The 22,687-nt window shown below is 39.3% G+C and overlaps 1 protein-coding gene across 2 annotated transcripts in view; it reads left to right on the top strand.

Moving 5' to 3' along the window:
• The window catches only part of CACHD1 (cache domain containing 1), a 228,708-nt gene that overhangs the window by 90,839 nt on the left and 115,182 nt on the right, over positions 1 to 22,687 (top strand). Inside the window, exon 1 of one of the 2 annotated variants that reach the window (XM_011985474.1) lies at positions 6,501 to 6,668. The exons of the other annotated variant lie outside the window; for it this stretch is intronic. The gene's annotated coding sequence lies outside the window, so the exon portion shown is untranslated. Of the gene's footprint in view, positions 1 to 6,500; positions 6,669 to 22,687 lie in introns of those variants that run through there. 2 annotated transcript variants of the gene reach the window in all.

Raw genomic sequence — 22,687 nt, forward strand, 5'->3', positions numbered from 1 at the left:
TTGCAGTGAGCCGAGATCGCGCCACTGCACTCCAGCCTGGGCGACAGAGGGAGACTCCGTTTCAAAAAAAGAAAAGAAATTGTGTGTTTGCGTAAGGTATTATACAAAGTTGAATCTGAATCAAGAAAAATAAATTTTTGAGCAAGTGCCTCAGAAGGTAGCCAAATATGGTCCGTAAAATACAAAGAAGCAAAAGGAGAAGGAGATTCTTGGGGTGCTTGATTGGATCATTAAATGGATCAGAGCCACTTTGGACTTGTCTCAAGAGTTCACTCTAACTTTTTCTCAAATGCTCTAGTAATTATTTATATTAATAATTTACTCAGTGAAATGGCAAACATTTTCATAGTGTTTCAGAAACTATTGAATTGATGGCAGTGATGGTTTTAGAGGATTTCAGAATTCCTTTGAAATGGGTCAGAGAGAACTGAGAGAACTCCTTATACGGGAGACGCACCTGACATCTGGTCAAGGGCATTCCTTTAGCAGTTCTCCCTGCTCTTCTGTGGTTTTTGATCTCCTTTGGATCATATCCATCACCATGTAAACACATTTCACCTATATTAAACAAAAGACCCTTTTCTTGACCTGACTTTCCTCTCCAACTGCTGTCTAATTTTTTTGTTTCCCTTTCGGTCACAGCCCATCAAAAGAGGTGTCCACACTCATTAGATCCAGTTCTGCCATTTTCTTTTTCTTTTTCTTTTTTTAATTTAAACAGCCTCTCCCTGTCACCCAGCCTGGAGCGCAATGTGGCGATCTTGGCTCACTGCCACCTCCACCTCCCAGATTCAAGCAATTCTCCTGCCTCAGCCTCCCGAGTAGCTGGGTTTACAGGCACGTGCCTGCACGCCCAGCTAATTTTTGTATTTTCAGTAGAGACAGGGTTTCACCATGTTGGCCAGGCTTGTCTCGAGCTCCTGACCTCGTGATCCACCCGCCTCGGCCTCCCAAAGTGCTGGGATTACAGGTGTGAGTCTCCGCGCCTGGCCCTCTGCCATTTTCTCTTAAGCCTACTTTAGTACTACCTGTCCCACAAAACTGCTCTCTTTAAGATCACCAAACACCGCTACTTTGCTAATTCCTCATTTACATAACTAACATTAGTGTTGAACGGTTGATCCTTTTCATCTTCCTTGATAAATCTTCTTAACTTGGGTCTTTGGAATAGCACACTTGCCTCCTTGCCTTTCCAGGCACATTCCTTTGCACAAGGTGCTGTTCAGACAAAGATCCCCATATGGGCCTTCACCTCCTTCAAGTCTGTTCTCCCATGTCACCTTCTCAGTGAGATGAGCACCATTTTCAAAACTGCAGCCCACCCTGCTTCCATGCTCCTGATTTTCCTTTTCCTTGTTCCATATTCCCTTTTTTCCCATGTCGCTTATCACTTTTTGGATTTAGGTACTGACTTGATAAAACTAGTTTGGCTATGAAAATTCTGACAGACAAGCTAGGCAATAACCATCCTGGACATTGGAACAGGCAAAGATTTCAAGACAAAGACACCAAGAGCAATTTCAACAAAAGCAAAAATTGACAAATGGGATCTAATTGAAGGTAAGAGCCTCTGCACAGCAAAAGAACTTATCAGCAGAGTAAACAGGCAACCTACAGAATGGGAGAAAATTTTTGCAAACTATACGTCTGACAAAGGTGTAACATCCAGCATCTATAAGGAACTTAAACAAATTTACAAGAGAAAAACAACCCCATTAAAAAGTGGGCAAAGGACATGAACAGACTCTTCTCAAAAGAAGACATACATGTGCCCAACAAGCATATGAAGAAAAGCTCAATATTACTGATCATTAGAGAAATGCAAATCAAAACCACAATGAGATACCATCTCACACCAGTCAGAATGGCTATTATCAAAAAAGTCAAAAATTAACAGATGCTGGCAGGTTGCAAAGAAAAGGGAACACCCATCCACTGTTGGTGGTAGTGTAAATCAGTTCAACCATTGTGGAAAGCAGTATGGCAATTCCACAAAGAGCTAAAAGTGGAACTATCATTCGATCCAGCAATCCCATTATTGAGTATATACCCAGAGGAATATAAGCATTCTACCATAAAGACACAAGTGTGCGAATGTTCATTGCCACACTGTTCACGATAGCAAAGACTTGGAATCTACCTAAATGCCCACCAATGATAAACTGGATAAAGAAATTGTGGTATATATATACCATGGAATATTATGCAACCATAAAACAAGATCATGTCTTTTGCAGGAACATGGATGGAGCTGAAGGCTATTACCCTTAGCAGACTAACACAGGAACAGCAAACCAAATAGTGCATGTTCTCACTTATAAGCAAGTGGGAGCTAAATGATGAGAACTCACGAACACAAAGAAGGAAACAACAGACACTGGGGTTTACTTGACAGGGGAGGGTAGGAGGAGGGAGAGGAGCAGAAAGGAGAACTACTGGGTACTGAGCTTAATACCTGGGTGATATAATAATATGTACAACAAACCCACATGACATGTGTTTCTCTATGAACAAACCTTCACATGTACACCCAAATCTAAAATTAAAAAAAAAAAGTTTAGAAGTATTCCTTCCTCCTTAACTTTCTGAAGGAAAGGTGTCATTTCTTCCTGCTGTGTTTGATAGAATTCAACAGAGCACCATCTGGACCTGATATTTTCTCTGCGGACAGGTTTTTGAGCATCCAGTTTCTTTAATAGATATAGATAGGGTTTCTTATTTTGTTTTTGTTTCCTTATTTTTTTAGATCTTCTGTTTCATATTGTGTCAATTTTGGTAAGTTGATTTTTTAAAAAAGAAATTTGCTATTATCATCTAAGCTGTCAAATTAGTTGGCATAAAAGTGTTTGTAATATTCTGTGTCTTTTTAATATCTATCAGCCAGAAGAGTAATAGAGCCAGGTCAATAAAACCAAATGCTGGATAGTTCTTTGAAAAGATCAATAAAATGGTCAACTACTAGCTAGACAGACAAAATCAGAGATAGAATGAATGGTAAAATATTAGTGATGACTCATTTTTTGAAAAAATGAATTTGGTTTCCTTAATTTTCTCTTGTTTTCTATTTCACAAATTTAGGTTCTTCATTGTTTCCTTCCTTGTACTTCAGGTTTTGTTCTTTTTCTAGTGTTCTAGGTTGGAACATTAGATCACTGATTTTTATACTTTTCTTTTTTTCAAATAGATGCATTTAAAGCTATAAACGTCTCTCTTAGTACACTTTATATACCTCAAAGTTTGACATGATATATTTTCATCATCTTTCAGTTTTAAATATTTTCCGATATCTCTTGTGATTTTTAAATTTTGACCCATGGATTTTTAAGTATTTTGTTCAATTTTCAAAACATTGGGGTCTTTAGATATCTTATTGTTATTGATTTCTAGTGTAATTCCATTATGGTTAGAGAACATACTCTGTTTGATTTCAATACTTTTTAATTAATTGAGACCTGGGTTGTATGACTCTATATATGATCAGTCTTGGTGGATATACCAAGTGAACTTGTAAAGAACATGTGTTCCGCAGTTTTTAGGTGTTCTTTATGTATTAAGGTGGTTGATAATGTTGTTCAAATCATTTATTTTGAGCTGATTTTTATTTTGTTTGATTTTTATTTTCTATCATTTGTTGAAAGGGATGTTAAAATCTTCAACTGTAATGGTGAAATAGTATTTTTTCCGTTTAATTCTGTTCATTTTTGCCTGATATGTTTTTATATACACATTTAAGATTATGTCTTCTTGATGAGTTGTGAATTAAAACATTATGAAATGTTATTCTCTGGTAATATTATTCTGTCCTTAAAGTCTATTTTACTCAATACTGATATAGCAACTGCATCCTTTATATACTTACTGTTTATAAGGTATGTCTTTTCAGAAGCATTTACTTTCAATTATAAATAACATATAGTTGAGACTTTTTTTTTTTAATCTATTCTGAAAATTTCTGATTTTTTCATTAGAAATATTTAGGGGAAATGCTTAATAAGTTAATATTTATTTTTTTCTTTTGTTGGCTCCTCCTTCGCAACCCACTTTTGAATTTTATCTATTAATATTCTATCAACTTCACACAAAATCTAAAACACTTGCAACTTATAGGTTCATTTCCCTAACACTATCCTTTATGCTAGTTATCATATGTATTATATCTGCATATATTAAAAACTTCACAAGAAAATGTTATAGTTTTTGCTCTAAATTGCCATATTTAATGAAAATAAAAGAAAAAATATTGCATATTCTCACATAATTACTATTTCTTATGCTCTTTGTTTCTTTGTAAAGATAACAACTGATATTGAATCTGAAGTTCCTTTAATATTTCTTGTAGTGAAGATACCCTAGTGAAAAATTCTCTTAGTTTTTTATTGTTTCGTGTACACAGAAAATGTTTCTTGGCTACATGCGGTGGCTCACACCCATAATCCCAGCACTTTGAGAAGCTGAGGTGGGAGGATCGCTTGAACCCAGGAGTTCAAGACCAGCCCAGGTGACATAGGGAGACACCCATGTCTACAGTCTTTTTTTTTTTTTTTAATTAGCTAGAGATGGTGGCACATGCCTGTAGTCCCAGCTACTCAGGGGGCTGAGGTGGGAGGATTGGTTGAGCCAAGGAGGTTGAGGCTACAGTGAGCTGTGATGATACCCCTGCACTCCAGTCTGAGGAACAGAGCAAGACACTATCACAAAAAAAAAAAAAAAAGTTTCTATTTTACCTTTTTTCTTAAAAGATGTTTTGCTTTCGATAGAATTCTGAATTGACAGTTTGTTTTTTGAACACTTTAAAAACGTTCCACTATCTGCGGGACTCCGTAATTTCTGGTGATAAATCAGTGAAAGTTTTTGTTACCCTATATGCAATGTTATTTGTTTATTCATTTAATTATTCTGGCTGCTCTTGAGGTTTTTCTCTGTTTCCTGGTTTTCAGCAATTTGACTATGATTATGCCTCCCTAGACGTAACGGTTTAAATATTTATTCTTCTTGGTGTTTGTTGAGCTTTTTGAATCTGTAAATTTGTGTCTTTCATCAAATTTGGGGACTTTGGGACCATTATTTTTTCAAATATATTTTCTATCTCATTATTTGCTCTCCTTCTATGTCTCTAATTACAGGTATGCTAGATCTTTTGATATTTTACTACAAATCCCTGAGACAATGCCTTTTTCTTTTCTTTTTAAATATTTTTTCTCTTGAATAAAGATAAAGATGGTTTATTCTTCTTATGCTGCAGAATTTCCTTTTTTTTTTTTTTTTTTAAGTCTTGTGATGTCACCAGGCTGGAGTGCAGTGGCGTGATCTCAGCTCACTGCAACCTCCACCTCCCAGATTCAAGCAATTCCCGTGCCTCGGCCTCCCAAGTAGCTGGGATTACAGGCACGTGCCACCAGGCCCGGCTAATTTTTTTTTGTATTTTAGTAGAGATGGGGTTTCACCATGTTGACCAAGATGGTCGCGATCTCCTGACATTGTGATCTGCCTGCCTCGGCCTCCCAAAGTGCTGGGATTACAGGAGTGAGCCACTGTGCCCGGCCCCATTTGTTTCTTTGTAGTAATTCTATTTCTGTACTGAAATTCCTCATTTTATTCAAGTATATTATCTTTGCATTCTTGAGCATAGTTATAATAGCTGTTTTAAAATTTTGTCTGCTCATTATAACATCTAAAAATGGTTTGAGGTTTATCTTTGTTGACTGCCATTTTTCTTGAGAATTGGTCACACTTCTTTTTTCTTCACATGTCAAAAATTTTTGGTTGTATCCTGGTATTGTGGAAAAATCTGGATTCTGTTATATTCTTGTGAGGAGTGTTTGTTTGTTTTAGCAGGCAATTAACTTGACTGGCATCAAACTGCTAATCTAGTTTTTAGACAGCTGCTCAAATCTCAGCTCAGTTTATCTTTAGATAGAGTTTGCCTTGCACACATGCAGTTCAAGGATTTAATAATTTTTCTGCCCACCCTCCCCCCACCCTGGTACTCTGGTATTTAAAATATATTCTGACAGACAGTTTTTTGGAGTATTTTTCTGAGTTGTCATTTGATAATGAGAATTTTACAGGAAGGGTTTAAAATTTGATGTTTTATTTCTCCAAATATCTGCTGGGACATTGTAAAGGAGAAGCAGTTTGGTTTTATAAGAAAATGACACTTAGCATGTATTAATACTCCAAATAATTATTTTGCTCAAGTATACACTCAAGGCTCTAGACACGAAGAATTTGGAGAAGGTCAAAGCAATGAACTAGAATTTACCTGAAAGCAAGATATACAGATGTAGACCTTGCACAAAATTCTGTCCTTTTATTCATAAGAGAATAAAGATCCCGGTAGCAGAACAACTTACATGTGGCCTACAAACACAGAATAGCTCTTTCTTTAAAGAAATTTTGAATTGAGGGTGAACCTTAAAGAGACAGCACTTCATGTGCCCCGATGTGGATCATCAGTCCTAACTAAGGTGATGTTTTAGAATTTTAGAACTGGTATCCTCAGATACCAGGGAGGGAAGGCCAAAGGGGTTAGGAAACTTTTTTCTAGCCTTTTTTGGACAGCCCCAGTAAGGGTAGCATGGGATATAGAATTAAAGAGCCTCATCTTTTGAGATGGAAAACTCAAGGTCCAAGCAAGACTCTGTCATTTACTGTTTGATTTTTAACAGGTATTTAGCCTTTCAGTGTCTATATCAGTTTTATCTATAAAATGTAGATTATGTGGTTGCCTGCTCTGTAGTAGGCATTCAGTATTTTGTGTTCTGCTTCCAGATTACAGAAGGGTGATATAATGTCAATATAAGGATACCAAAAGAGTTCATGAAATGTCATCCCAAAATATTACTTTGAACTGAGGGCCCTTGGGGAACAGCAGGTGCAAGCAGAGGCTTTCTCTGAGCACCCCTTGCATACAGAGCGTTTTCTCTGAGCTCCTCTTATCTGTCTAAAGACAGATCCTCCGAAAGGAACTCAATTGTCATGAATACCCTCCCTGAGAATTTTATCAACCAGGGAAGATTAACTTGGATCACAGGAGGGGAGACTAGAGGTTGACCCTATGCCCAGATTATCACCTCTTCTGAGGGCTGCTCAGAAACAACTTTTATTACCGACTTTTTATCTGTATAACAAGACAACCTTTATTCCCCATGCATTTCTTCCCCTCACCCTCCCATAACTTGTGTTGCCACCCCCTTCCCCAGAAGCCCTAAGCCCTGATGCCTTTCTGTAACTTGGGATGCTGTATCAGCATCAATCATCTGACCCTTCTTTGAGGCTCCTATTTTGTGAGACTCCTGTGCATACTTATGTAATTAAATATTTACATAAGTCTTTCTCCTGTCTTATGTCAGTTTAATTTGTAACCCAGCCAAGGAACCTAGAAGGGTAGAGGGATGCCATTTTCTCTCCCCTGCGGTGTGCTGCAGAGAAGATTGCTATTCTTAATTTGTTATTTAATCCTCTTGGGTAAGGCCTAGAAGGAAACATCTGTAAATCTGTAAACTTTAAAAGGGGAATTTTCAAGAGAGAATGTTCACAGAAACGCCCTGGAAGGAGCTAGTAGAAGCTTTTAATAGAAGAAAAACTAATTGAGAAGTGAGACACTGGACATTATATTAGCTTTGCATTTGTATTACTTTTGTATTTCTACTCCCAAACACTTTCCACTATAGGAAAGTTTGAGTGCATTCTTGAATTGTGTACTGAGCCACAGGAAGAAAAGGGACAATGGTTAGACAAGGAAGAGCAGGTGCAGAAGATTTGAGCACTAGGCAGGCATTTAATACATATTTGTTGAATAATGATTGGAGATACTCTGGCACCTCAATATTCATATTTCCAAGATCTGGATTTGTTTGGGGTTGCCTTGCCAAGTGTAATGTAGTATGGTAGTAGCCTGAGGGCTCTCATTTTGTTTACAATTTTACCTACCGAAGTATTTTAAAGGCTCAGACTTGTCCAGGCTGCAGGAATCTGGAAGGTGGGGTGGATGAATTCTGTTCTTTCTTTGTCCCCAACTTTTCTCTCATCTGTACCCAGGGAATTTGTTCAGGTTGGGTCCTGGTTTAGTTCACCCTCTTACCCAGATCCACACTTGGCTCTGTGTTGATTGTGCTTGTTAAATGTTTATTGAATGAGTGAATGGGAGGCACTAAATCTGTAGGAAGGCAAAAGAAAGGTTGAGAGGTATTGATGCCGCCCAGACGGGGAATTTACAATGTATCAAGCAAGGACCAGAGTAAACAGGGGTCTGTTCTGTCCAGCTAGAGCCCTGGCAAGTTTACCTGATTTAGTGTTTATGTTTCCTTGATTGGAAATCAGTATGTCTGTCTTAGCTCTCACTGTTGTTGCTCTGACTGTACAGAAAATAAGCTAATTTTTATCGTCTTAGAAACCCTCTTCCTGAGCCTCTTATCAAATCATTGTATTCCTTGTGAATAAAAGAGGCTGGTGGTCTGTCATTTCTAAAAGAGTCTTAGAGGAGATGTGATTGTTCTAATATTTATGTTTCTTTATCGATTTTCTTTGTGCTTCTACACATATTTTCTCATTTTATCCTCTTAATGACATCAGAAGAGCAGGTATTATTATCCTATTTTCCATGGGAGTAAACTATTTCAGAGAGGTAATAAGTATAAATGGTTCAATGCCTCAGAAATGAATGTGGCAGTGACAGGATGTTTAATCCAAGTTTAGTGTTCTCTTTGTTTATATTGTACTGGCCGTGATAATAATCAGCATTATTTATTGAACATATGATTGATTAAGCACTATGATTAAATGTTTTCTCACATAACCACTTGGCTGGTTCCCTTACATCCTTTTATTCTTGGCTGAACTGATACCTCTCAGGGAGGGCTTCCTTGACCACTCATTTATAAATTTTATTAATTGCATCTCTCTTTACTTCTTACCCCCTTCTCTGTTTTATCTCCTTACAGTTTATCATGTAGGACATAGGTATGTATTTATGTTTTTCATTACGTATCTTTCCCTAATAGAATAGAAGCTCCATGAGGGCATGGATTTTTGTCTGTTTCATTTCTTGATGTGCCCCCAGCACTATTAAAACTATGTCCATGTAGTAGCAGGTGCTCAGCAAAAATTTGCTGCATGAATTAATAATCCTCAAAAACAACTCTTCCAGATTTACTGACAAGAAAAATAATGCACAAAGAAATTCCCTTTCCAGGGTCACCCAAGCAGGGGGTTAGAGAACTGATTTGAAATTCAAGTGTATGTAGATTCAGTACTCCACTATATGTTTTTAATTTTTTTCCCCCAAGGTATGGGGGAGGTACTGCCTGTCTTACCACAGAATGGAAGGGGCTAGGCTCTGTCCTCCTCACTCCTTCCCCTAGCAATTCATCTTACTTGTTTTGTATATTGAAGGCTAGTATGAGGCTTTTTTTTTTTTTTTTTTGGTCTTTCCTTTTCCCCCAGCAATTCATCTTATTTGTTTGGAATGAGGCTTTTTTTTGTTTGTTTTAATGGTCTATAGCTTTTTTTTTTTTTTAAAGGAAAGATTTACAAACAATTATACTACAGCAAAAATTATGCAAAGCTGAATTTGAATTTCTTTTTAAAACATGCAAGGCTGGGCGCGGTGGCTCACGCCTGTAATCCCAGCCCTTTGGGAGGCCGAGGTGGACGGAGCACAAGGTCAGGAGATCGAGACCATCCTGGCTAACATGGTGAAACCCCGTCTCTACTAAAAAAATACAAAACAAAAAATTGGCTGGGTGTGGTGGCGAGCGCCTGTAGTCACAGCTACTTGGGAGGCTGAGGCAGGAGAATGGCGTGAACCCGGGAGGTGGAGCTTGCAGTGAGCCCAGATCACGCCACTGCACTCCAGCCTGGGCGACAGCGTGAGAATCTGTCTCAAAAAAACCAAAAAACAAACATACAACAATATTGTAATTGGGATGCTCTTTAAAGTTTGGAAGAGGCAAGAAAAAAAATATTATTAGAGCTAAAAGATAATATGTTCACATATATATATTAGAGCTTTTAGCTCTAACAATATTTAGAATTAAGTATTATTACGGGTATGTATGTTTTTTGCAGAGAGTAAATGGTATGTGTTGCCTCCTCTAAAAGCCAAAATTAGGTTTCTTGTGGAAGTTAAACTCCTGAGTATAGGAACCATGACAGAATAATTCACACTGTAGTGCTTTGTAGATATTGGGGAATGAGTGGATAAACTAGATTATGATCTCTTTGAAGGAGAGATTCTGAGCATACCTCTAGTAAGTGGTAGGCAGGTGATGAAGTCAGCACACATTTGTTGAGTACTTATTCTATACTTGGCATTGTAGGAAGAGAAACAAAGAGCTTATCCCAAGGACATTGTTAAATTGCAGGAGCATTTGTTCATGCATTTGATATTTCTTGCTAATCTCTTGAGGGTGATGCCCTGATGGACTGTGGATCTCATCTAGTGTGGCATTACCTTCATTTCTGTTCAAATTATGTATGTGTCCCTAGAATCCTAATGAATGCCAAACGGGTGCAAGAATTAGTACACATGTAAATCATGTTGCATTTTGGAAAAGATTTTATTTATTCAGCATGATAGTTTGTATTCATTTAACAAACATTGCTTCACATAAGTTATCTCATTAAATTTGTGCCACAGCCCTCTGTTACAAATACAGTTCTTCTCCTCATTTTGAGGAAACTGAGACTCAGAGACATTAAGTAATTTCCTAGAATCATGGTTGAATTAGGTGATAGGATTGGGATTTTTAGCCAAAGTGGTCTAACTCTAAAACCCATGTTCTTAACCATGTTCTAAAAACATACGCTGTGTTGTTTTTCATACTTTTTCTGCTGCAGATTTATCTGTATGTTTTCAATTTTTAAAATGAAGGTGGTTTATTTTCTCTTGAGAGTCTTACATCAGCTGATATAAGATAAATAATATGTCTAAATAATGTAAGTACTGTAATGAAAACTTAGCTGCTAAATGAGGAAAAGATCGAGTTTAAATGCTCAGTTGTCAGGGGTAAAACAATGGTGGAGGGTGCCTTCTGTGCTGTTAGTGATGAGCTTTTAGCTCTCATAAATCACAAGGATATAACTGGAGCCTTAGGAGGAAGCGCATTATATTACTAATGGATCATCCTGCAGGAACATAAACAAGACATAAAAATAAGTGAAGTCCTTGATGACTCTTTTGTCTTTCTTCCCAATTCATCATTATCCCATTATTAACATAACCTTAAGACAGTTGGTTATAATTTGTATCCTCATGGAATTTCTGTTGGGTTATTGGGGTTTTGTTTCATTTTGTTTTAAAGTAAGTACCTCCTGAATAAGGACTTTTAGCTAATTGAGTGAGTGGAAAACTGCAGCTGTTGGACCAGTTTGTGGGATGAAAGCGTAACATCGTGAGCTTCCTTTCTGTCACACACAAGAAGCTGATAACAACTTGGCATTCTTAGTGTAGCACTGTGGTTGGTAAGCTTCTGTTAGTACAGTTTCCCTGGAGGATATAGCAACCCTTAGATACCTCTCAGAACTCCCGGATCTTTCTTCCTATATGAAGCCTGGACAATAGTCAGGATGCCTGGAGTACTGTTCAGCTAGGAAAGAGTGAGGTGGACACAGAGAGAGGAGGCCACCTGACAGCTCCCCATCTCCCCCCGTCATTTGGGATTTGGAGCCATCTTGTTTCTATTTTAAGGAAAACGTACATATAACCTCTGTTCTGTATTCATATATATATATATATATATATATTTGCAAGTTAAAATATATGTGATTGCATGCATGAAAGCTTATATTTCTGTACTAAATATAGACCCACTGACTTCAGGGGTCTGTATAGTACATTAGTCAGTATAAGTGGTGCCTGGTGTTGAGGTAAGCTGAGATAATCCTGCTTACATCTATCTACTCATGCACGCACCCCGTGTATGCACATGTTTTATGTAATGTATTAACCACGTACACACAAAAGCAGTATATATCTATTGTTTACAGTTATTAATTACTCCAGGCACATATTTACTCTTATTATGTACAGTATTTTTTTTTTTTTTTTTTTTTTGAGATGGAGTTTCACTCTTCTTGCCCAAGCTGGAGTGCAATGGTATGATTTCGTCTCACCACAACCTCTGCATCCCGGATTCAAATGATTTTCCTGCCTCAGCTTCCCGAGTAGCTGAGATTACAGGCATGTGCCACCACACCCGGCTAATTTTTTATTTTTAGTAGAGATAGGATCTCTCCATGTTGGTCATGCTGGTCTCGAACTCCCAACCTCAGCTGATCTGCCCACCTCAGCCTCCCAAAGTGCTGGGATTACAGGCGTGAGCCACCGTGCCCAGCCTTATGCACAGTATTTTTATATTTGTAAAAATAGAAATACAAATATAAAAGTACATTTATAAAAACACACAAATATACAGATGTAAAAATATATACCTATAGCATATATAGAAAATACAATATTTAAACCTCTCGCCATCACTGCCACCACCACACACATTTAAGTCTTGGAAATTCTGGTTACAGGTTTTTTTTAGTGGTAGTGTTGTCTGGGCAAAACCACGGTAGTCCATTTCCCTCATTCCCTTGATTCTCATAGTTTGTGTTCCCACTCTAAGGAAACAAATGAAGGGGCTGGTACTGCTTCTTTAGGGAGAGTGGGTGTTGCAGGCAGGCCCAGCTGGAGAGCAGCAGGGAGTGCCTTGCGGCAGGGCAAGAAGCGGCATGTAAGCTCCCACTCTGATGTGCCTCTCTCTGTGTTCCAGCTGAAGGTAACACGCTGGGTGTTATGTAAGCAGCCATTAGTTTAGTTTTATAAAAGTCAGCTTTTCACATAGCTCTGCAATCCATGTGTGTGCAGATGCCTTCTTTCAGTGAAGCAGATCCTTGAAAAAAAACACGGATCTGGGCTTTTTACTCAAATAGTCAAACTTCATTTAACTAGAAGGGAATAGATTGAGTCCAAGTCCTCATTTTAAAGGCCAGGAAGCATGTATCATGAGAAATGAACATTCCACTAAAAATGGAAACAAGTAAGCCCATTTTACATGCATTTCCAGTACCTCAAGGTTGAATAGTATTTGGAAACGCTGGTAAGGGAGCAGCCAAGACTTCTCCAGCCCTCTCCCTACCCCAGCCCTACCTGACTCCATCCTCCACCTAAAACTGCTGCTCCCACTGAAAAATAAAATAACCTCAAATTATCTGTACTGGCAGAATGAGTAAACAGAAACTCATCCGAGAACACATTATAAAACCTGGCGAGCAACTCAAGAACAGGGACCACCTGTCCCTAACATATTCCATGGTGCAATAGGAAATATTTTGATAATGATGTGAAGGAATTAATTGCTGCTCATATCAGGAACCCCTGAAATGGGTAACTGCTTTGAAAATCTGGACCCATGAAATAACGTGGTGTGGTAAAACTGGAAACCTGCCAAGGGTTATAGTTTTATTTTAATATTAAAAGACTCTGGGCAGGTAGGGATGTGTTGAAATAGCTGTTCATGGGCATTCACGCTGGGGTATTACTTAAGCAGCTGTTAGTTTAGTCCTTTTACATGCTGCAAAGTCATCAGGAAGTGTCACTGTCACATCCGCTGACACGCATGTCAGGCCTATCATGGCACCAGCCTCTAAAGGAAGGTTTTAGCTGTGAATCCTGCAACCAAACAGCCAATAGAAAGCAGGCATTCCCCAGTTCTTCTGTTTGCAGTTCACCTTGTCATTGGATAGGAGATGAGAAGACCTTCCTAAATCCAACTGTGACTTAGATAGTGATATTAGATGCAGCTTGGCAAGGGAACACACAGAATAGTTCAGAGAAGGATATAATAAAATTGTTGTGGTTCAGGCAAATATCCTCATTCCTCTGGTTGGAAACCCATATGGGAAACATTTCTTTTTGTTGTTGTTTCTAGCAAGTCTTAATAGCAGGCAGCGTAGTTTCCAGCAGCACCCAACATTTGCACCTCATCTAAGTTGTGGGAGGGGCGGGGATGAGGGTGCTGTTATTGTTGGCTTGAAAAATTTTTTCCTAATGATATTAAAAGAAAAACTTGGCCGGGCGCGGTGGCTCACGCCTGTAATCCCAGCACTTTGGGAGGCCGAGGCGGGCGGATCACAAGGGCAGGAAATCGAGACCACGGTGAAACCCTGTCTCTACTAAAAATACAAAAAAAAATTAGCCAGACGCGGTGGCGGGCGCCTGTAGTCCCAACTACTCGGGAGGCTGAGGCAGGAGAATGGCGGGAACCCAGGAGGCGGAGCTTGCAGTGAGCCAAGATCGCGCCACTGCCCTCCAGCCAGAGGGACAGAGCGAGACTCCGTCTCAAAAAAAAAAAAAAAAAAAACTTGTACCTCTGGATTACCACTTACAGCTATATGCCTGCATTGTAAAGACCCCAAAATCTCAGGAGTTGCTTTGCCACTGCTAAAGCATCTTGAAACGGAAGCCTACAAAGACCTTTTCTCTATTGAGTGATAGTATCTCATTACAACTGGCTTCATTGTTCAAAGGTAGGACGAAGAGAGAAAGTGCTCCTGCCTTCTAATGCCACATCATACTCAAAACTCAGGTAATATGGATACTCAAGGCCAGTCTTTAACAATTGAAGAAATCAAACATTCGTAAGATGCTTCCTTTTGTGCTATTTTTCTTTCCTTAGTTTTAAAGGGAATTTACTCTGTACAAATTTATTACTCTAAATATAGAACTCCACTGCAAATGAGGCTCTCTCTTACAATCATCTTTTTAAATGAGACACTAGGAGGGAGAGACCTTGCAATTACTGTAATTGAGCTCATAGTATCAATGAAATCTTAAAATGGCACAATGCTATATTTCATTCAAAAGGCAAGCTAAGTTAATATTATTTTTAAAGGGGGAATAGAAACATCTAGATGTTCAAAAGTTTTAGAGAAGGTCATTGTGTCTCAAGATTGTCATCCCAGGACTTGGATTCAGTAAGTACTTGGCCAGTATGAGGGTAAGGAAGTGCTTAGTGGTAATAGATACTTGTTTCCTTGCCAGTGTCATCTTTCCACTCCATTGCTGAGCTAATTGACGCTTGCTGGCAAGTGTTTGATCAATATTCTCTCAAAGGGGCCCTTGAAGAACCCTAAAATGCTGTGATCGGTTATCCTCTAACAGGAGGCTAGGTCAGGTTTCATCCTTCATCTATGCAGCACACATTTTTCTGAGTTTCTACATCTTGTACCAGGCTCTGGCGCAGTTCACAAGGTTGGTTTGTGACAAGATATTATTTGCACTGGGTCTGGAGAAGAGAGTCTGGGCTCTGTGAAATTTCAGGTTCCCAGAGCCTTTCTGACCTATCCATCCCCATTCTCTAGCGGCCTCCCTTTTATATGAAATGCATCTATGTTACACTTAGTGTTTATAAGTTATGCAGAGATATTTGTTCTCCAAGTAAGAGTTTTACGTAGGAAGTGACTGGGTTTACTTTTCTTTTCTACAGTTGAGTGTGTCTTTCACAGGCCACCAGAGAATTCCCAAGGTCACGAACCCGTAGTATTTTTCCCCTTTCCCTCGTGATTAATATTCTACACAAAAAGTTGTGATGTAAAATGTTAGAGATGATTCTGTGGCTCCTGCTCTCTCCTCCTCCCAATTCTCAGCTTCTCAATTTTTTTCTAAGGTGAAGAATAGGTTGAACTTCTTTTTCCTTATGAAGGAATAGATGGTAAACTTTCAAGGCCTGGGCTTATTTCAGATGTAAAAGAATCTGGAGTCAGGGGCTCCTGTTACAGAGTGAAGTGAGAAGAAGTGGGTTGAAGCCTGCCTTTCCCTTTGTTTCTTTTGTTATGATCTGGTTGTTAAGGGTAGAGTGGGGTGAAAAACAGGGCAAGAGTCCATTGAGCCCTTGAGTTGATAACCTTGGCTTTTGGGAGGCTTGGGTGTGTATTGCAGGGACTCTCCTGGAATATCCAACACAAACTGTTATCCAAACCAACCCCATTATAACCTTTAAAGCAAACGTTCATTTTGCATGAAGAAAGAAGCTAAGCTGCTGGTCTCAACTGTTTCCCAGGGCTCAGCCTCCCCCTGTTCTCTGGCATGTCAGCACTTGCCTTCTGTTTTTTCCATTGTGCTCCTCCCAGCTCAGCACAGGGGCCCCACCTCTCACAGGATCAGGGTATGTGACCCTGGAGCCCAGACAGCCTTGCACATAAATCTTCCTGGTCCACCTGCAGATCGTCTGTCAGCAGCTGCCCTCCTTCCCTGTTGGATGGGCTATTCCCTCACATCTGTCAGACTACCCTGAAGTCTCCACAGGCCAATGGAAATTCAGACTGGCCCTATTGCATCTCCAGGTCTTCATCTGTCTTGTCCTGTATCGTTGCCTGCCATGCCCAGGCTCTGTCCTACTGAGTAATTTCATGAGGCCCCAAACTAGTGGTGATGAGGAGCCATATCATGACAGCGGGCAGTTGCTATCAGTATACCTTTCTGAACAGGTGCTGTTTTGGGGGCAAGTATGGACTGATGTTTGTGTCTTCCCCAAATTCATATGCTGAAGCCCTAACCCCCAATGTGATGGTATTTGGAGGTGGGGCCTTTGGGAGGTAATTAGGGTTAGATGAGGCCATGAGGGTGGAGGCTGCATGATGTGATTTAAGCTTTTGTAAGAAGAGACAGAAACGCTGGAGTCCTGCATAAGAAAGGAAGAGACAGACACTCTGACTGCCATGTGTGGATACAAGAAGATTGCCATCTGCAGGCTAGGAAGGAGGGCCCTCACCACACACTGACTCTGCTGTCATCTTGATCTTGGACTTCCCACTTTACAGAACTATGAGAAATAAATATTTGTTGTTTAAGCTGCTCTATAGTATTTGTAGAATAGTTGGAGCTAAGACAGCAAGACTTGCTTTAGAGCAGCTGATATTATCTAGGAAGCAGGTCAAGATATGGAACTAGAGAGGCCCTGAAGTTTCTGATTGGTTTGAATCAGATATGAGTAATAGTCATAGGTTATCTGTCTTTGTCTACACTCAGAGGAAGATCTTTTCAATATGGCAAATAATGGTATATTGTGTGGGGTCATGTGACATTAACATATTTAAGTCTCTTCTATGTGCCAGGCAACAAATAAAAATGCATAGTGCAGTGGTTCAAGAGGATGAATTTGATCTAATTATTCTGTTTATTAGCTGTGTGACCTTGGGCAAATTAGTCAATTGGAATCATCTGTAAAAATAGCATAGTGTGATTACCACGGGCTGTTGTGAAGATTAAAAGGCATCAGGTAAAGTCACATGTCACACAATGCCCTAAACATAGTCAGCAATCAATTAGTTCTAATTATTGTTCTGTTATTGGTTTGTTGGGATAAACAGGGTCTTCAAATGAGGAAAGAACAAGAACAATGTGAAGCAGAAAGTGAGTGGAACAAATGGTGAGTCCTAGGAAATTTTGGAAAAGGACAGAGAAGGCTTCAAAGAGGTTGAAATTGGGCTGGAACCAGAAGGAATAAGTAGAATTTAGATAATTTGATCTGGGAGAGTTCACATTTTTCTTCAGTTTGAGGGAGCTTGTTAGCAGAAAGAGAATTGAGCTAGAGATTAGAAGAAATGGTCTTTTTGTTTTCTACCTTTACTCAGCACCAACTTGGGCAAACCACTGAGCCTCGATTTCCTTGATTGTAAAACTGGGACAGAGAAAATATCTGCTCCGCCTAGCTCCCAGGGTTGTTATAAGGCACAAACGAGACAATTCAGGTAAAAATCCTTTGAAAATGGTAAAATACAACAACACAAGAGTAAGGTCATTATTAGAGTCTTAAAAGAGGATCCCAGAAAAAGTCTGAGCTGCCTGAGACTGTAATTACCTATCCTGTATGACACAGTGCTTTAGAAGAGTCACTGACAGCTGTAGTAAGGTCATAGCCTACTGCTGACACATCCATCCTGACTGCGTTGACTACTCATCCTTCTCCAAGTACAGAGAATGTTTTTGGATTCTCCATTCTTACCTAGCCATTGTTAAGTTCCTCAAACAATAATAACCATTACAATAATAGTAAACAGCCACTACCATTTATTTGGCACTTATAATACATTAGACACTCTGCTAAGTACTTTACAAACTTTATCCCTCTTGGTTCTCAAACAACATCACAAAGCAGCTATTATTATATCCAATTTAGAGGTAACTAAGTTGAGGCTTAGAAAAATAACTTGCTTGGTCTCCTTCAGCTAGTAAATGACAGAGCTGAATTTAACTGAAACTTCTTTGACTCCAGCCTTCCGTGCCATTTTGCTTTTAATCTAAGAAAAAATGCTTTCCCCCACAAGACCTTGTGCCAGATTTCCCATGTAGAATTAACCATGAGTTAAATGAATAAAATGGTTAGTTATCATTCAGTTTATTACTTGTAGCTTTATCCTTTTACTTCTAGCTCTGTCGTTAGAAAATTTAGACCCCACAGTATTTCCCCAGTTACTACTGCATTTCTAGGCCAGAGACTGTCCACTATAACAGTAAGAATAATCCCTTGTGTTTGTCCTAGTCTTTGTATATTCACTGTGTTTCATTTGAACATCACAATAAGTCCTTTAAGGGATATTATTTCTGTTTTACTCATGAGGAACTGATGCTAAGGGAAGTCAAGGAATTTACCCAAATTCCCAGCTAATAAGTGAGAGAGCTCTATGTCTGTTTGGACCATTACGACTATTACTAATATAAAGAATAGCAGAGAGTTAGAGCATTTCTTGTATCCTGTGTATGATGTGCAACATGAAACCATGAGAATAGTTTCTATGAAGAACTTTAGAATGCAATGGTGTGATGTTCAGAGACGTTAAATATTTGTGCTTAAAATTATTTTTATGTCACATACATTCAAATAAACCCTGAAACTTACTAGAAAACAAAATGCAAGGTTTATTCTTGAATATTAAGGCTAAAGTTGAAGGAAATAAGGATCAACTATTAAATTCTTACCACTGCACAAAGGTTTTTGAATGTCAAATGTTAAACTTTTCTACGTTCAATAGGAATTTTGCTATGAATCTTCAGTCCCCTAGGGTACATTTCCTGTCTGTGCCTGTCAGCTTCATTGTTATGTATTTTAAATAAAGCTTTCCCTAACATTCAAAACTCCTTCCGGCCCTTCCTTTTAGGAAGCAGACATAAATAAAGTACCCACTATGCCTTTGCATTTTTGTTTTCTTTTACCTTTTTCTAACCATGTGCCTCCCCCACCCCTAGTCTTCTGAAGTGTAAAGCTAAGGTAAAAAGAGCTTTTAAAAAAGGGCTCTGGGGAAGTATGCAAATGACAGAAATGTCTATGGGAAAATTAAGAGAAAAGAAATTCAGCAAGAAAGAAATTCATTGATGTTGTGATGAAACGTTGTCACTGGAGATGATGACAAATTAGAATCCGTTCCCATGGGGACCGCACGCTACCTACTGATCATTTGACCCATGGCTGGATGTTGGCTAGCCTAAGAATTGACCCAAAAGATGACAAGATGGTTTTAGTCCCGTTGTCTCATCAGCATTCAGAAACCCCTTAGGGGATGAAGGGGAAAGGATAAAGAAGGATAAAAGATGAAAGCTGAGCTGTGGAAAGAAAAATGTTTTTAATTACACTGAGGAGGATTGTGGGTCCACCTGTAGCTTTCTGTAGAGAATGTCTTTGTTTTCTTCTGTCTGCAGGGATCATGGCAGGATACAGACCCAGAATCTGTCTGGCCTCTTGGAAGGTTCTGCATTGGCCAGTTGGTCCTCTTCAGTTTATTGGATACATTCAGGATTAACCTCTCTGTGGGCTATCTTTACTCTGAGGTTCTGTTATGCTTGCTGAGGAGCGTGGGCTTGGTTGGCATGCTAAAAGAGATTCCTTTTACAGGGAGAGAGAGAAAAAAACAAAACAAAACGCGGTAGTGGAACACAAGATGAGGTTTCCATAGTGTGTCACCATCACATTCCTTGTCAGAAGGACACAGGGAGCTCCTCTCAGGCAGTGAGGTGGAGGGAGGCAAGAGCACCCCTGGTAGTCAAGAGACTTTTACGCTCCATATGCCTCAGTTTCTTCACTTGTAAACTGGGAGTCACAATGTTCTCTCACTGTCCTAAAATGGTAGATCAGTCCATTAAGGTGAAATTCTTTAGGAAAATACTGAATTCTGAAGCAAAGGAACAATACAAGCACTCTGTTCTCTTAGCCAGGTTACTAACAAACCAACAAAACCCCCTTGAGTAATTTGAACAATTTAAAATACTTTAATGTAATTTATTCCACAGTACCCAGGTAATATTAGGTAGGCATCGTTTTGGTGGGTTATTTTTTCTTTTCTTTCTTTCTTTCTTCTTTTTTTTTTTTTTTTAGAATTCTTTATAACAAATTTGATCATATCCCCACCTCTTTCTTGGGAGGTAGGGACAGGATATCATAGGGTGGAGTGCAGTGGCACAATCACGGCTCACTGTAGCGCAACCTCCCGGGCTTAGGTGATCCTCCCACCTCAGCCTCTGGGTAGCTGGGACTACAGATGCACACCAATATGCTTGGCTAATTTTTTCTATTTTTTTGAAGAGACAGTGTCCCACTATGTTGCCCAGGCTGGTCTCAAACTCCTGGGCTCAAGCGATCCACCTGCCTCAGCCTCCCAAAGTGTTGGGATTACAGGTGTGAGCCACTGTGCCTGGCCCTTTTATTATATTCATGGTAAAATTTAACAATTCTAAACTACTTCAAAGTACTTGATTTTCACAGGAATTTTGAAAAATATTATTAGAAATCATATTAATTTTTAAAAATCTAATTCTTATTATAAAGTAATGAGACTGTTCATAGCTTATGGTATCCTGCCAAGCATTTCACAAACATTTGTTAAAATTGATTTGAAAAGAAATGTGGGAAGAGGGTTCATCTCCATATTACAAAGAGAAGCAATGTTGCATGAAGTTTGAAGCCTTGGGATCTGAAGTCAGAATATGGGTTTGAATCCCAGCCCTACCACTTACTAGCTTTGTAACCTTGAGCAAATTACTTACCCCTTAGTATCTACTTCTGGAAAATGGAAGTGTGTACCTAATAGGATCCTTCAAAGGATTAAGCTGGTATATGCATGTGAGAGGCCTAAAATTGTGACTTGTATATAGTTGGCACTCAGCAGATGTTGGCATTTTTCTTAGTAAGGCAAGATAGAATGTCACTACATGAAAGACGGGGGAATTTCTGACTGACAGCTGTGAATCCAAGTAGACAGAGCATGGATTTGACACCTTTTATTAAGTGCCATAGGTGTTTGGACTCCATATTCTTGGTACTTAACTGTCTCTACTGATGAAGAATGCAGCTGAAGGCCCACCCTAACCAGGAAGGCAAAGGCAGACACTCTACCCTGATCCCCTAATAAAACACACCTCTGCCAGGGCCCCTCTCCCATCAACCAGTCCCCCTGCAATCCCGAGGAACATTCAATTCCGCAGCCAGCCCAGAGTTGAGGATCTTTTAACACTTTACTCTTTGCCTTATTTGATTATGTTAACAGGAATTCTCAGCCTGTGTGATTTGTCATATTTTAATATTTCAAGCCACCATTGCAGCTTCCTTTAGGTTTGGTTCGTCTGAGGCACCACAGCCAGTGTGTGAGCACACAGATTTTGAATTTGTATAAGTGAATGGCTCTTTCACTAATTTTGTGGCTTCGGGCTCATCACTTAACTCATTGATATAAAATGAGAATACCCATACTGTAAGGTCCTGGTAGCTATTAAAATTTTGTGAAGAACCCTGAAATCTCTGCAGCAGGTTTACAACTCACAGGGTACAATCTTGATAATTTTGATGATTTAGATGCAGTGCCTACATTTAGGAGCTTCACTTGCTCTAATATGCATATCCTAGGATGGAATTCAGCTGATCCTGCATTTTCCAGTTTTCTGTTGTTGGATAACAAGCCACCCAAAACTTAGTGGCATAAACAAACATGCTTACAAATTCTGTGGGTCAGGATTTTGGCCAGGCACAGCAAGGATGGCTTATCTCTGCTTCATGATGTCCGTGACTTCTTCAAGGGGCTAATCTGGGGGCTGAAATTATCTGGAAGTTTCTTGGTTCATGCCACAAACTTGCTCTGGGATGACTTGGCAGACATGCTAAACTGGGGAGCTGCCAACTAAGCACTGACTGTGGCCTTCCCATGTGTCTTGGACTTCTTACAGCTTTGTAGCTGACAGCTACCAAGAGTAAGCATTCCAAGAGACAGGCATGTCCTTTTATGACCTAGCTTGAGGAGTCGCTTAGTATCACTTTCTCTGTACTCCACTAGTAGAACCTATTATAAGCCTACCCAGATTTAAGCAGTGGAGACAGAGGGAAATGTAGACCCCACCTGCCAAAGGGGTAGACCCGTTAAAGAATTTGTAGGAAATTTCTGTAAAACCACCACACTAGGAAGAATGGCACCACACTGGGATTATGGTTCCATCTGGGGATAAATTTGGGCCCCTGACTTCTACCTATAGCAAAGCAGGCCTTGCAGACTCTTGCAGCTACTTAACCTGCCATTGTAAAATGAAAGCAGCCATAAACAATACGTAAACAAATGATCATGTTCCAATAAATATTACAGTAAAATTAGAATTTCGTATAACTATTAAATATTAAAAATATTCTCCTTTAAAAAAATTTAAAAGTATAAGAATCATTCT

Source organism: Mandrillus leucophaeus, unplaced genomic scaffold, assembly GCF_000951045.1.
Source record: "Mandrillus leucophaeus isolate KB7577 unplaced genomic scaffold, Mleu.le_1.0 Scaffold284, whole genome shotgun sequence".
Taxonomy (NCBI): Eukaryota; Metazoa; Chordata; class Mammalia; order Primates; family Cercopithecidae; genus Mandrillus; species Mandrillus leucophaeus.